Source organism: Globicephala melas, chromosome 4 (assembly GCF_963455315.2).
Source record: "Globicephala melas chromosome 4, mGloMel1.2, whole genome shotgun sequence".
Lineage (NCBI taxonomy): Eukaryota > Metazoa > Chordata > Mammalia > Artiodactyla > Delphinidae > Globicephala > Globicephala melas.
Window position 1 is genome coordinate 112,553,368 of NC_083317.1, and position 14,102 is coordinate 112,567,469.

General features: G+C 37.9%; 1 pseudogene; it reads right to left on the reverse strand.

The window, feature by feature from the left end:
• The window catches only part of LOC115846146 (14-3-3 protein eta-like), a 213,472-nt pseudogene that overhangs the window by 15,781 nt on the left and 183,589 nt on the right, over nt 1–14,102 (reverse strand).

A 14,102-nucleotide genomic window follows, 5' to 3' on the forward strand; every position in this document is an offset into this window, starting at 1 on the left:
GCTGACTGTTTTTTACCTCAGGAAAAGGTTAAGACAACCACAAGTGGGATTGGGAAGCCAGGAATTTGTGAGAAAAGTGAGATAAGATTTTGGATCAGCTCCTATGACTAAGTACTACCAGTTTTGAAAAGTACTATAATCAGTTGATGCGTCCAAGGGGTGGCTTGGCTTCAGTCACTGTCCCCAAAGCCACTCCAAGTAAATTTCCTGTAAAATCTATGTAAAAACCGGCTTTGCTAGGAAAAGCCCCACAGTACCCCCTTTCAACCAGAATGGCTCCTCTGAATGCCTTTTACGTAAACCTTCTGGAGCAGCCCCCAGCTAAAATTCATTTTACAGAAGGTGTACAGCTGCTGCCAAGGCCTGACCCTGATCTTGTCCCGGTGCTATCATCAGATTCCTTCCTCAGGGCTAACAGCAGGCAAACCCTCCCGCAAGGATGAAATCAATGATGTACAGTGAAGGAAGGGTTGCTTTGACCAATGCGGCTGGGAAGACTAGAGAAGGAAGGTGTTTTGATGTTGGAAAAGAATGTGAATCTCTGTCACTACCTGGAAAAGCTGGCCTGCTTGGGTGTGGAGCTGCGTGAAAACCCTCAGAGAAGAGCGGGACCAAGACCCCGAGATATTTTCCCTTCCTTTCAGAATCTTGTCTTGCGTGGGGAGTAATAGTGAACCAAAGAGGGCTGGCCCTTAGAGGGTAGTAAGTCCTCTTCCTAAAACAGGTCATGTGGTCTTTCATCCAGGCTCCTTCACTGATTTGTATGTACATTCGGGCAGGTCACTCAATTCATTTCAATGTTCATCTTACCAGAGCTCTGTCCTCATCTGCAAAGTGAAGGCTCTGGATCTCTTAATCTCCATGGCTTCTTCCAGCTCTAGGTACATGTTTCTAGGCGAGATCCTTTGCAGTTAACAGGTCCAGGGGATGCCAGTGATGTCCAGACCAGATGTTTGGAATGGTTCTGTTTATCACAAATGATAAAGGGCCGTCCTGATGTAAGAAAGGAGAAACAAAAAAGAGCGTGGCTTGGCGTTCCCAGCTTCAAGCAGAATCTACATCTTGGTGAGTGAAGTGAGGGTCATTTGGCTTGAGGTGTTCAGAGTGGACGAGGTTCTTTACCTCATCCAGTGCCTCCAATTACACAGAACTGGCTAAATTGCAGTGAGTCCATTGCAATAGTCAAAGAAAACATGATTTAAGCCTTAAAGAGTGAAATTGGCTATAACAGAATAACCTGTTTCTTTTAGTTTGACTGAAAGACTTAACTTTGCCATTCTTCACTTAAAATGAGTTCTCTGCATTGTCCATGAGAACAAATCTTCTTAAACTTTTGAGAAATAAGTTTAATACATAAAACCCTAAAAATTAATGTGACTGAACCCGCATATTTATACCACATAATATTTATAAATATAATCTCCAATATTTCTGTGCTATGTTAAAGCAAGGATGTGTAACTAATATTGTGAGAATATGGCAAATGGGGTGGAGAAGGAAATAGTTTATAAATTTTAGAGTCACTGTAATTAATAGAAGGAAATACATATTTTCACATAATCAAATACACATGAACAGTTTCCACTTGCATCATGGGCGTGGATTTGAAGGCAACATAGAATAAGGAAGGAGCCAACTTTAAAGATGTTTATTTTTTCAGCTTATGAGGAACACGTGGCGTTAAGTATATAGAAATATACATCTGAAAATTAAATAACTACACCAGTGAGTTAATACTCAACTCTTCAAGGGCAGAAATGGTCTCCTTCAGTTTTCAATCCTTAGTACGTCCAACAGTACTTGCTACACAAAAGGTATTTGGTACATTTTGAGAGAGGAAGGAAAAGCTTTCCCCCATAAAACAGTTGGGAAAAAGCTCACTTTTGCTTGACGCTGAGGAAGAACTAATCATTTTCTAAAGTGGTAAAAATCCACAAATAAAAACCAGATCATTTTATTGAATGCAGTTGAAGTTACCCTTTTGCCAAATGTTTATTCTTTGACTCCAATGTGCTGGATAATGTACAAGGGCTAAGATAGCTCAGAAGAGGAATGAGACACTCCTTGCCCTCAGGGAAGAGTGGATCAAACAGGGGAGATAAAACATGCAGAAGCAAGTGGTGACAAAGCTATAGTGATATAAGGGTGTGTTATGTTGTGTACATGTTCAAGGGAGATATTACTTTGGGCTGATGGAATTTGTTGAATGCCTATTGCATGCTAGGCACTTTGAAATTTATTTCTCTCACAAAGATGGACATTATTATACCTACCTCACAGATGATGAAACTGAGGCTCAGAAAGGTACGCATGTGAGCAATTCATAGCTGTCACTTCGTGCTGGATGCGTGCAGCTCTTTTAATGATCACATGATGCCTTCCAGAAGCAGAGGACGTTCATGCAGGAAGTAACATTGGGGTTGGGCCTTACAGACCTTGTCCATAGTAGAATCCTGTCCTGTAAGGTTTCCCCTTCTGATCAGTGCTCTGTGAGCTTCTTTCCTTCCCTTCCTCGCTGACCTATTGCAAGCCAGGTCAGTTAGAGTCTTCTCTTGAAAATTATCAGACTGAATTTTAAGGAACAGAAGCAATCACACTTGGTGGGTAGGAGCTGTGGAGAATGTGTACTGAGAACTCTTATCTACCATGTCTGCCATGATGTGGAAGAAACTAGACCATACTAGAGAAGAAGCTGATATGCCAATAAGAGCAGAGGTGAGAATGAGAATGAGAGAGAGAAATAGAGAAAAAGAGAGAGAGAGTTATTTCCAGTTTTCATGAGGCCCAATTCTAGCTTTTTCCTCCCTCCTGCTATGGGAAATACTCCAAAATCCTTTCATCCTTCCAATTTCTTTGGTAACTTAGTTCAAGTGTGTTTTTCTATCACTTGCAACCAAAAAATGAGTAGTATGATAAGGTAGTCTTTGAAGGCAATATAAATAATTTAAGTAAAAAAAAAAAAAAAAAGGCAGGGGGAAGTACAAAAGAATGTCTCAGTCTGGGTTTCCCAGAAAGCAGAGCTTGAGACAGAGGAGACTGTACTACTACCCTATGAGAGAGTGCAGTCCTAGGGCTGGGTATGAGGGAAAGGGGAGGGAGAGAGCAAAGGCAGGATGGACACAATGAGATGTGTCCTAATGGTCAAGGGTTTGCCTGGTTGGACATTTATTCTCTGCTCTTCCAAGTTGCACCATATGGCTGCCTAGGGTCCACAGCATCAGCAAGCAGAGGGAAGCCTTGGGCAGGACAGGAGAGGTATGTGGTGCCGGCGTAAAGCGAGGCACTATTGAGTTGTGTCTGCTGGAATGAGTCAGAATCCATGAAGAGTCGGTAATAATAACACCTACTTCACATGGTTGACATAAGAATTCAATGTTAATAAAAGCAAAGTACATAGAACAGTGGGGGACACCTAGTTGGCATTAGCATTCAATAGATAATAACTATTATCATTGTTACTACTACTTCTACTAATTGTACTACTACGATTGAAGATCTTAGAGAAGAGTAATATCACCATAAGGGCACATAGGATGGGTTAGAATGGGGGAGAGAGTGGAGATGGAGAACCAGTTAGATCCAGGAGCACATATTTAAGTGTATTAAATGAATTAATCAGAAGATTATTGCAATGAATTAATCAGAAGATTATAGTTCAGATGAGCAGGTAAATAAAGCTGGTTAGTGTAGTTTGTAAAATCCTACGGTTCTCTAGATGTCTTTGGTTTTCTTCTTTTGATTAAAAAAAAACCCATGGGTATAGAAAAATATTTCTATACCAAAAGAACATCAGTGCAAATATAAATGGCAACTGAATCTTGGTCTTGGTGTTAGGCAGATGAAAGGGAGCAGTAGGGACTGAGGTAAATTGGAGAGTACACACAGGGTATAAAGGAATTACTACTGCTCAGGAGCACTTGAGTAATTCCACACGAGAAATCGGGCCAAGTGCTTCCAGACATTTAGATTTCTGAAGAGTGGCTGAAATCCTGAGAACTGCATGAAATCACTCAGCTTTTAATGTTGGTTCAAATTTTTCTAAAATATCATGTGAGTCAAAGAATACATACCTAAAGTCCTCATGTAAGCCATGGTTGTTAATCTGCTATTTTCGTGAGTAGCAGGGAGGGCACAGAAGCCAGATTATAAGGATGTGACTTCCCAGGGTGCAGCTACCATATCGTATTGATATCTGTATATTCAGTATTAACAGTACCTCATTGGCACAGATATAAGTAAAATGATCCTTCCCTTAAAAGTTGGTTGGAGATAGACACATAAGCATCTAGTTATAATACAATGGGATAAATATGATGACAGAGATGAGTCCAAGATATTAGGAGAGCACAGAGGTAAGGCAACAAATTAAGGGAGCCTATATCCAGTAAGACTTCTCAGAGGAGGTGACATGGCATTGCTAGGTAGTAATGAAAAAAACCTAAGAGGTCGGATAAACAGTTTTTTCAATATTTACTTTATCATTTAGAGTGGTTAAAGCAAATATTGAAATTTAAAGAAACATATAGTAATTCTATACCTTATTCTGCTTCATGCTGTGGAAAACAATAAATGCATTAATATTTCCACTTAGGATTGAAAATGTTTGGGGAAGCAAAAAAAGATTGTTTGCCAAATAATGAAAAATTTTATTTCCTTAGAAAATATCACGTCATCTGACAGAAAAAATTACTGCAAAACTACAAGAGTACCTGTCCAGCCAACAATAAAGGGGGTCGACATTATAGTCATTCTTTTATTTACTTCTCAGACTGGGAAAATATATCAGGCCTTTATCTGATCATCAGATAAGACTACCTTTTCCTTAGTAAGAGAAACAGATTTTATCGTCAGGAGATAATAGAGAACGTTTATATGCACATTTCAGTGGCGAAATAATTAAACTTTTTAGAAATACCCTTGAAAATCATTCAGATATATGGTTACTTTTGAAGATCTTCACGATCTTTCTGAGATCTGAAATTCCACTTCTGTAAGGCAACATTTTCTTCTTGATACAGATATATCCCATTAAAAAGAAACCAGAATAAATGTGCAATCACAAACTTGCTAAACTAGTTTAATTAGCGTTTTAACAATCATTAATGTGAGCAACACAGAGGTCCTGAAATGAAAGGATCACATTGTTTTGAGTCACTCACTATAGTGCATTATTTTAAATTCTTTTTTCTTTTCTTTTCTCTTTTTTTGATGAAAGATGTAAGAGAGACATTTCAGAAGGGAATATGTACCTTGATCGGAGACACGATCTTCAGGACCGGGAAACTGCATAACGTGCCTTAGCTACTTGCAATTCTGGTTCCAAGAGCTAGTTCCCGGTTCTGTAAAATGTTAGTAATTCTGGCTTTGGCTAATTCATAATTTATAATAAACCATATGGGACACAGGGTAAAATTTGTTTTTGAACCATCTAAGACAGGGTAAAAGAATTTTAAAGCAGCTTAATGTTATAAATGAGTCTGCAGATGAGATATTTAAGATGATTAAAAAAAAGAAGAAGAAGTTGTTCTCAAACACTTTGGAAGTATGGACTTAAATAAACAGATGAGCCATGTGCAAATTATTTAAACCTATTCTAAGCCCTGTCACATTTGGAGGGAACCTTGAAAGGTCATTCAGTTGCATTCTAATTTCATGACCATAAATACCTTTATTTGAGAATACTTTGCTTAAAATGTCACTAGTTAGTAACATAATTACTTTTCTTAAAGCACTTAAAGTCACTCTTAATGACCACTGTGCTTTTTAGAAAAGAGTCTAAATCAGTGTTTTTCAAAATAATATCTGTAAATTATTTTGAATACCTTATTTGTGTTTTATTAGATTTTCCTTCTTTCTAAATATATAATTTCAAGGGTTAAAAAAAATTCATTCATTTATTTATTTTAAAATAACATATCTTGGGTCTGGCCCAGCAGCACCTTGACAAACTACGGCAGGTGGATTAGAGTGAGGGTGGAGGTAGCTCTGACACTTGGCCTATGAAAGAGACCTGGTGACAGATGCTGAGTGGATCCATCTGTCGAGCAAGTTAGGGTAGTCAAAATGGTATGGCATAAGAAAAATGAAGTGTTGGGGTTTCATGAAGGTATCCTCAGAGATTCATGGGGTAGAGTAAGAAGAAATCAAGTGATGCTCTATCGTCAGAAGCCCAGACATTCAACCTCAGTGAAGTTAGTAGATCTCAGTATCCAGATTTCTAGCAGAGGTGTTGGAAAGAACAAGGCAAGATCCAGTGCTAAATAGCATGGGTAAGAAGGCAGGTGACTAAGATAAAAAGACTAAAGTCCAGAATCAAGTCCAAATCAGAATCTGAGCCACAGAACTATGAGGGAGGTGGAGTGGACAACTGTCCACGGCGCCCAGCCTTCATTCTCTTTTTTCTTATCATAGGTCTCCTCTGGGAAGCCAGCCAGATAATGAGCATGGAGTTGACCTCATCTAGCTCCTGGGGTGAGCCCTGGATGGCTTAAGTCAAGCAGCATAGTGTCTATGACCTACGCTGGATCAATGACAGTGAACCGTTGGGACTTTAACTAAGACTGCTAGCATTGCAGTCTCCTCTTCTTGGAACTACTGTCAGTTCTAGTATCATGAGGGGAGCCATATTGAGGAAAAAGCTGACATGACTTGTGAACATGGAAGACTGAAAATTGGCTGGGAAATGAAGACAAAGCATTAAGGATACAGTAAACCATGGATCTTGTGATGACTAAAGACAGCACTATCTCTCTGGACATTTTAGTTGTCTGGACCAATGAATTCCTTTTTCGTTGCAGCCATTTGCGTTGGGATTTCTGTCACTTGTGATTGAAAGCACTTGATACATTAGATGCTGGCCAGGAATAATGAAGAAACACAGTTGTTAGATGATTCATGGTGGGCACCGAGTCTCGGGGATAAGACCAGTCTCGTTATGATTAGGGTGACTTAAGGTTAGAGATGTCTTGATGTTGAATCCCAAAGTACTGGGCAAGAACTATTTAAATTTCTTTTGCTGAAGATTAGGATTGGTTGCATCTTAATTGGTTGAATTTAAGGTGAAAATTGAGCCTGCAGATGACAACAAATTTACAGGAGGAAGATGGGCTAAGAAGCAGGCTGGGTCTGAATCCATTTACAACACTCCTAAACTTGATTTATTCTTGGAATTGGGAAAGGAGAGTTTGAGAGGGACTTAAGGTCTAATTTTATAATGTAGGACAAAGGAAGACATAAATGTACATAAATAATTACTTAAATATTTTGAAATAAGAATTTTAATATATCTAAATAAATAGCTATATACCAATATATCAATAAGTGAGGCAAAGCTATGTAATCAATCTCTTTATTTTAATTGGCATGAAGAATGCACATGAGACTAATATGGTGACAATTATAATTAGAAGTTATATTTCCTTGCTATCCTCTCTCATGAAGACCCTACCTATCTTTGATTATTGTTATATTCCCAGTATCTAGAGCAATTGCTGTTTGGCAAATTGAATAGATAACTTGGTTGTCTTCCTATAGGTTCTCTCCAAAGCTGACCTTGATATAAGGACTTGGGCAGAGATGGTTTATTTCAGATGTGAACCCAGGCAGCCAAGCAAGGAAGTAGAGAAATTAAACAGGGGAAGGAAAGGAACCAATAAAAGGCATGTTAACAAGCCAGCTACCATTGTAGGCAACAGGACTTCAATCTCACGGGGAACGTCTAAGAAACCATGTGGAACATGCCTCAGAACTGTTCCCTTGTACAGTGGGAAAGCTAGGACTTTACCTTCCACATCTCATTCTCCATTAGGTGAGGGCTCACTCCATCCCTAGAGGTGAACTCCCCAACACTTGTGTTGGGTCTGTCTGCGATGGCCTACGGTATCACAATGTGGAGAAAGCCCTCAGGCAGAGGAATGGGGAGAGCCAGAAACTTGAGATGGGGAGTTTGTGAGAGAAACAATCTATCACAGCGACAGGTGAAATTTGAGGCAGACCAAGAGGATATGGGGTGGACATCTATAGCATCTGCCACACTGATAACCAGGACACCTGTTTTCATCTGGTCAATATCTCTTACCCACTACTTTAGGTCATGGCATCTCCCCTTCACCTGGTGAACTGATACTCCTCCAGTCCATGCATTTCTGGTGTCTGCCAATCAAGAACTGCTGGGTTCCATCTTACTGCCCTAGAATGTTATATGTGGACACTGAGAGGATGAGAAGATCTCTCTTTCCTCTAAGTTCACTAACTTAAATGATTTATACCTGGACTCATCTGCAGCCATGCTTCTCCTTCCCCTGCTTCAAGGAGGAAGCCATCTATAGCAGCAGAGAATGGAACCAATATTTACAGAGAGAAGCAAAACCAAAGAATGCAGAGAACCAAAAAGACAAAGTTGAGTTCTAAAGTGAAGTCATTTCTTCCTTTTTTTAAAATAAATTTATTTATTTATTTATTTATTATTTATTTTTGGCTGTGTTGGGTCTTCTCGTTGCTGTGTGCAGGCTTTCTCTAGTTGCAGCGAGCAGGGGCTACTCTTCGTTGTGGTGCACTGGCTTCTCATTGCAGTGGCTTCTCTTGTTGTGGAGCACAGGCTCTAGGTGCATGGGCTTCAGTAGTTGTGCCATGTGGGCTCAGTAGTTGTGGCTCGCGGGCTTAGTTGCTCCGCAGCATGTGGGATCTTCCCAGACTAGGGCTTGAACCCTGCATTGGCAGGCGGATTCTTAACCACTGCGCCACCAGGGAAGTCCCTGAAGTCATTTCTTAAGGCTGATCTACTCCGGTCAGGAAAGTTCCCCTGACTTACCCAGTCGCATGAGGAAATCGGTTTTCTATTCTACTCCACCTCCACTTTTTTCTTTACACGTTCTAGATTGAATTAGCTTTCTCTCATTAACAGCCGTAATAGTATTACCCAATATACTTGCTTTAAAAAAAAAAAAAAGCCACATAGTTGGTAGAAATAGAGCAACCATTAGTTTCTAGGAGGCAGAGAATCCTACAATGAACAACACATACCTCATCTACACTATGGAAATGTAGTAGCTGGGAAGAAAATACTTATCTCTGCTCTAGGAAGAGAGGAAAAATGACACAAATCTTGTGTGGTCTACGGAAGAACAAATCTCTTTAGATCCTGAGTCTAGTACATATAAAGGGGGGTTTTATACACAAGTTTTTTGTTTGTTTGTTTGTTTTTAGGACACCAAAACACTGAGGGATCATGGGAGGAGGAGTCCTTCAAAAAAGCTTTGTATCACTAATTGTCCTTGTCTTTTGTATGTTCTTCTAAAGATCTTTTTAAAAGTTGTTTTACTATGTATTTATTATCTTAATTATAAATTAGTACTTCACAATGACATCTTAAACACTCATGCTTTTGCCTCTTCTTTTTTCTTCAACTAGTAGAAACAAGTTAAGAAGTAAACAGCTTGACAACATTGTTACCTTCCTTATAAGACTTTTTTAAAATTATTTTTCTTTTGTTAAATAGAAAATTCCTATACTTCTCTCAATCTGCTGCTATAAAATCCTGCTGCTTGATTTTCTATTTGATACTTTTGTGACATTTATTCAAATTGAAAAAACATCTTCAAATTATTTGTATTTATAGACACAACCCAGGAAATTTCATGTAAATACAGAAAATCAGTTTTTGACAAAACATAGAAAAATGATGTACACATGATTCTGATGAGAAACCATGATGTTTAATACAATTTAACAAATTTTTGAGTCGCTGATGTTGGTCAGGGATTGCACTAGACTCAAAATAATAGGCTGCATATCCAGGTCTTATATAAAACCTGACAGATGATTTTTGTTATTGGAGAACTAATACCAAGAGATACTGTGAGGCTTTGCTGTCTTCCTTGCAATGGCGTTCTGAGAAGGCAGATCTAGAACCATGGGGTTGATAACCTGGTATTTCTGTCCCACGGCCAGGGGTACATTGACCCCTCCCCACGGATAGGTTATGTTACTCTGAACAACTGAAGCCAGTGAGCTGGACGGAGAGCACGAGGGATAGTAAAGAAGGAAAGGGAGGCTCATAGTGGGACTGAGTATCAGGTCTGGAGGAGCTTCCGGCAGTAAACAGGAAATGAGTTTTAAGATGACAAGAGGGAGTATTGAGAAGAAACTGGATCAAGAGAGTGAGTATTAAGTGTGTAAACAGTAAAAGGATTGAAGACCCACTTTTCTGGAATGCAAGCAGGAGTGAATCTGGTAGCTCAAAGGAGCCATTTACAACTAGACATCATCCACAAATCAAATAAATGAAAATCAAAACAATGGAAGCAATCTATCAGTTTACTTAGAACACACCAAATAACTTGCTGGATTAAATTGTTTTTCTCAAAGTCACTGTACCAATTTACATTCCCACCTGCACTGTATGGGAATTTCAGTTGCTCCACATCCACACCAACAGTTGGTATCGTCAGTCTTTTTTATTTTAAGATCATTGGTATTAAAAAAAAAGATCTCATGTATCTCATGAGGAGCAAGGTTGAGAACCAATTTTCTATAATTTTCTATAAATTTCTATAAATTTCTGAGAGAATCATACTAGATAGATAAGAATGGAAACTGACCTTTAGAATAGCCACCTGGGAAAATTACTTAATCTCTTTGTGTTTAGTAATCCTCATTTATAAAATTAGGATAATAATTCATAAGGCTGTTGTGAAAATTTGCATATGTTAAGACATGCAAAGCACATTGTGTTTGCAGTTCTAACTATTGTTATTGTATCTGCCATAGAGTCAACCAAACAGTGAACAAACATTCCTGGGTACATTCTTCCATGGGTTGTGTGAGACCTCCCCAAACACTCCTGCATTCTACAGGTTAAGCAGTTACTCACTCATTTATCAGGAACGAAGGTTATAAAAGGCATGTTTTTAGTCATTATCTGAAAATGCCATACCAAAAAAAAAAAAAAAAAAAAAAGATTAAAAAAAAATGATTGAATAGGAGCAAGAGAAAATGAGGATAGATTATCTTCTTTATAATTTCCATTACTGTAAATAAATTCACAAAAATTATGAACAGCCAAAAATAATCATTTTCCTCTCAAATTTGAACCATTGGTTTAAGAAATATGTGTGTTAAATTTTAAAGTCTTCAAAATAAAATGGAGAAAATAACATTTAAAAATCTCTTATTATACACACACACATAAAATAATTTCTACCAATATATACAATTTCAGAAATAGCAGATGCTGTCAGTGGGGTCAGTGTAGCTTAAATTTTAGCCTTAGGAAAACAAAGTATTTTTACATCAAATCAAATGTTGAAAAAATATAACCTGACATATGAATATTTAGAATGAGAAGCAACAACTAGGATCCACACCAAGTATGCCATTACATCAATTGTACTTGAAAGCAAAAAATAGCATATTGTGTATCTTTTTTTTTTTTTAAGACTCCACATATAAGTGATATCATGATATTTGTCTTTCTCCATCTGGCTTCACTTACTATGATAATCTCCAGGTCCATCCATGTTGCTGTAAATGGCATTATTTCATTCTTTTTTGATGGCTGATTAATATTCCATTGTATATATGTAATACATATATATGCCCAGGAGTGGGATTGTAGGATCATATGGTAACTCTATTTTTAGTTTTTTAAGGAACATGCATACTGTTCTTCATAGTAGCTGCCCCAATTTACATTCCCACCAACAGCATTTGTTATTTGTAGACTTTTTAATGATGACCATTCTGACTAGTGTGAGGCGATACCTCCTGGTAGTTTCAGTTGCGTTTCTCTAATAATTAGCAATGTTGAGCATCTTTTCATGTGCCTATTGGCCATCTGTATGTCTTCTTTGGAGAAATGTTTAGTTAGATCTTCTGCCCATTTTTTAATTTGTTTGATTTTATAATATTGAGCTGTATTAATTTTGGAAATTAATCTCTTGTCGGTTGCATTATTTGCAAATATTTTCTCCCATTCGTGGGTTGTCTTTTCATTTTGTTTACGGTTTCCTTTGCTGTGTACAAGCTTTTAAGTTTAATTAGGCCTCATTTGTTTCTTTTTGTTTTTATTTTCATCACTCTAGGAGATGGATCCAAAAAGATATTGCTGCAATTTACGTCAAAGAGTGTTCTGCCTCTGTTTTCCTCCAGGAGTTTTATAGTATCTGGTCTTACTTTTAGGTCTTTAATCCATTTTGAGCTTATTTTTGTATGTGGTGTTAGAGAATGTTCTAATTTTTTTTTACATGTGGCTGTCCAGTTTTCCCAGCACCACATATTGAAGAGACTGTCTTTTCTCTGTTGTATATTCTTGTCTCCTTTGTTATAGATTAATTGACCATAGGTGCATAGATTTATTTCTGTGCTTTCTTTCCTGTTCCATTGATCTTTATTTCTGTTTTTGTGCCAATACCATACTGTTTTGATTATTGTACATTTGTAGTATAGTCTGAAGTCAGGGAGCATGATTCCTCCAGCTCCAGTTTTTTCCCTCAAGATTGCTTTGGCTATTTGGAGTCTTTCTGAGTTTCCATACAAATTAAAAAAATTTTTGTTCTAGTTCTGTGAAAACTGGCATTGGTAATTTGATAGGGAATGCATTGAACTTGTAGATTGCCTTTGATAGTATAATTTTGATAATATTGATTCTTCCAATCCAAGAACACAGTAAATCTTTCCATCTGTTTGTGTTGTCTTCAATTTCTTTCATCAGCGTCTTATAGTTTTGGGAGTACAGGTCTTTTGCCTCCTTAGGTAGGTTTATTCCTAGGTATTTTATTCTTTTTGATGTGATGGTAAATGGGATTGTTTCTTTAATTTCTGTTTCAGATATTTTGTTGTTAGTGTATAGAAATACAACAGATTTCTGTGTATTAATTTTGTATCCTGTGACTTTATCAAATTTATTGATGAGCTCTAGTAGTTTTCTGGTAGCATCTTTAGGATTTTCTATGTATAGTATCATGTCATCTGCACACAGTGACAGTTTTACTTCTTTTCCTATTTGGATTCCTTTTATTTCTTTTTCTTTGATTGCCATGGCTAGGACTTCCAATACTGTGTTGAATAATAGTGGTGAGAGTGGGCATCATTGTCTTGCTCCTGATCTTAGAGGAAATGCTTTCAGCTTTTCACTGTTGAGAATGATGTTAGCTGTCAGTTTGTCATAAATGGCCTTTATTATGCTGAGGTATGTTCCCTCTATGCCCACTTTCTGGAGAGTTTTTATCATAAATGGATGTTAAATTTTAACAAAAGCCTTTCTGCATCTATTGAGATGATCATATGGTCTTTATTTTTCAAGTTGTTAATGTGGTGTATCACACTGAACTTATTTACACACACAGATGAACTTATTTACAAAACAGAAACAGACCTACAGACATAGAAAACAAACTTATGGTTACCAAAGGGGAAAGAGGTGGGAGAGGGATAAATTAGGAAGTTGGGATTAACATATACAGACTACTACATTTAAAATAAATAACCAACAAGGACCTACTATATAGCACAGGGAACTATACTCAATATTCTGTAATAACCTATAGGGTAAAAGAATACATATTTTATATCTCAATCACTGTGCTGTACACCTGAAACTAACACACCCTTGTAAATCAACTATATTCAATTAAAAAATAGCGTATTTTGCTTGTGGCTATTCAGCAAGCAAGAGCGAATAGATCAAGTTTTACTCTTGGGCTTCCCTGGTGGTGCAGTGCTTAAGAATCCGCCTGCCAATGCAGGGTACACGGGTTCGAGCCCTGGTCCGGGAAGATCCCACATGCCGCGGAGCAACTAAGCCCGTGTGCCACAACTACTGAGCCTGTGCTCTAGAGCCTGGGAGCCACAACTACTGAGCCCACGGGCCTAGAGCTCATGCTCTGCAACAAGAGAAGCCACCACAATGAGAAGCCCACACACCACAACGAAGAGTAGCCCCCGCTCGCCGCAACTAGAGAAAGCCCGTGTGCAGCCTGCACGCAGCAACAAAGACCCAACTCAGTCAAAAATAAAAATAAATAAATTAACTAATTAAAAAAAAAAACTTTTACTCTTGAGGCAACGTTGTGAATAAGTCAACAACTTTAATTTGCCACCTATGT